Source organism: Adiantum capillus-veneris, chromosome 30 (genome assembly GCF_014529385.1).
Source record: "Adiantum capillus-veneris isolate H3 chromosome 30, ASM1452938v2, whole genome shotgun sequence".
NCBI classification, from domain to species: Eukaryota; Viridiplantae; Streptophyta; class Polypodiopsida; order Polypodiales; family Pteridaceae; genus Adiantum; species Adiantum capillus-veneris.
Genome location: NC_140960.1, coordinates 11,010,342 through 11,012,962, shown reverse-complemented (window position 1 = coordinate 11,012,962; position 2,621 = coordinate 11,010,342). Strand labels below are relative to the sequence as shown.

The 2,621-nt window shown below is 42.1% G+C and overlaps 1 pseudogene; it reads left to right on the top strand.

Moving 5' to 3' along the window:
* The first annotated feature begins 208 nt into the window (after window positions 1-208).
* LOC147417536 (uncharacterized) lies at window positions 209-1,524 on the top strand (annotated as a pseudogene).
* Window positions 1,525-2,621: the final 1,097 nt, after the last annotated feature.

The following is a 2,621-nucleotide window of genomic DNA, read 5'->3' as shown; positions in this document are numbered from 1 at the left end:
TAAAGTTCACAAAGGTAGTCATCATTACATGGGATGAATCAAACATTATACACTATATGGTGAGTGCTTGCTATTCCAACTTGGTCTGTACTATGCTTTAGTTTTGATCATCGATGTGTTGTGGCTTTTTGGGCAACACATCCTGTATGCCCATGGTGCATACTTTATGAACATGTATGGTTCATTGGATCTTTGGAGCATGCAAGGTATGGAGAAGTCACACTATCGTGCCAGGGGTGTCTACTTCAAGAATACAAGACATGGAGGAGGTTTAGTGCGCTCATGCTATCTTCAAGAAATGTTCAACTGGTTTTATCGCACCACCTTTGGACGCAAAATGTCAATTGAACGTGCAAGGTCATCGCGCTTGGCAAAAGAAACCCATCGACTGGCCCATGTTCGCTCCTCAGAACGCTGGAGATCTTCACAAGGTCTAGAACGACATGCAGTGTGGCGAGCATCAAGGACTAGGGTTGGAAAAGTTTGGGTCATGAGGTAGTAGATGTACTTGGAATCTCATGAAAATGGAAAATCTACTACATTTGGATGCTCTCTTTTTTTGGATCAAGCATTTGCATTGTTTGATTGTTTACGCAATTTTACAAGTGTACGTTTCACTCTGTGTGTTTGAATAATTCTCCAATTTAATGTGGTTTTAAAATTCAAAAGATTATTTTCTCGTGCTTTTAGCGGCTCTTTTCAACCATGTGAACCTGCCATCAAACACATAACACTCCTTCCCTCACCGAACACCACAAGCTTCAAGAAGCCCCCCAAACGCACTTTCATGATGGCAAGGACAAAATAGACTGCAAAGAAGAATCCAAAGACCATTGAGGCTCGCAAAAAGTAGAAGATGCATGCAAATTGATAATTTGGAGAGCTAGTTGACCCGGATCAAAAGAGACAGACACGTCTGATGAACGTCCACCATGGGAAGGGGAGGAAATCCCAATGAACCATAGGGTGGGAGGAAAGGCGTTGCTAGGCCAAATGGGCCCGATGCCATCTGGCCCAGGTCGCTACACTGTGGTCAACAAGCCACTACCCAGAGGAATGGGTGCCATGCCTTCTGATCAACTCAACAATGATGAGCATAGCAGTGAAGATGAGGATTATGATCTAGATGAAGATGCCCCCTAGCCACCTCCCAAGCGCTGTCGAAAGTCAAAATTCTATAGGAAGCCGTAGAGAGCAAAGCCCCAAGGAGCTCAGAGGCCCCCACAACGCCGACCTCAAAGAACATGATGGTTTTGTCGACCATTTGCTAAAATTCTGCATTACCAAAAGATAGCAGACCTACTAATTAGGAAAGCACCATTTGCACGAACATGTAAGGAAGTGCTACAAAGCTACAACATAGAGCTTCGGATGTCTGCAATTGCCCTCGAATCAATTCAGGAGGCTGCAAAGGCTTGTTTGGTCAGTCTCTTTGAAGAGATATTCTTATGTGATGTCCATGCCAAGCATGTAACAATCATGGCCAAGGACATGCAACTTGCACGTCATCTAAGGCAGGAATGATACCCTCTGATATCAAAACCTTTTTTTGTAACTAACTTTTGTATTGGAATCAATTTACTTTGGAACCCTTGTACTGGATTCAAGTTTTCTTGAGAACTTAATGTATTTTCACTTTGCGACAAATACAATCTGTCTCTTTTTGTCTCTCTATGTTAACTTAATGTCCAATTTTGCTAATCAACTGGAAACCAAAGCTAAATAAATTTTTTGGTTGGCTTGAAATTGTCCATTAGGTAAAATGTTTGCTTTGTATTTGCCAAAAACTTGCAAAACTTGTCAAATTGGTGTTGTCCACAAGACAGCGAGTTTTGGCTAGACGGCAGGCTTGCACGGCTAAATCTCACTGCCTTGTGGACACATAGAGAATTGCATGAAATGTCATTAATAGGGCACAACTAGTACCAAAAAAGCTATTATATGCTATTTTTTGGACACGTGTTTGTCAATGTATAAAATCAATCTTCGAACAGTTTGCCTTGTCACTGAACATGAACAAAACAGTAATTTGAACTTTGCAAAAGATCATGGAGAAGACATATAATTTCATTTAAAAGCTTGTACATCTGGCTTAACAATCTTTTGATAGGAGGCGCTTGCGACCTCTCTACGACGTTCTATAGCGTTGGGTAGAATGGATGTAAGTACAAAAGTAGCTATAGCTTGGGCACTATCAACCCCCAGGGCTATGCATGCCATGACCTTGCCGCAAAAGCCAGTGCCAAAAGTGGAAATTGCAAGTGATTTTTTCACCAGAATAATTGCATGGGCTGTCTGAGGGATGGTGGCTAAGCAGAGGAGTTTACTTGCGGCCTTAAGCACCCACAAAACAAAATGGCCGTTTGGGGAGAAACCTTGTTTATGATGCACACATCTTGCATTTGTAGTTTGGCGATGTAGTGTGCTAGGCTGCTTGAGTCCCAAATAGTGTGCGCTCTCCCCCCTTCCGCCTAGCCCAAAGGTCCATGTCCAAAACATCTTGCAAAATTGTAATTAACCAAAAGCAAAGAAGAAAGGTTGAATTATCAACATAGAAGATGCTTAGTATTACCTCTTGCTACTTATTCTCATCATCCATAGTTGGTGTGGCTTCAAGGTTG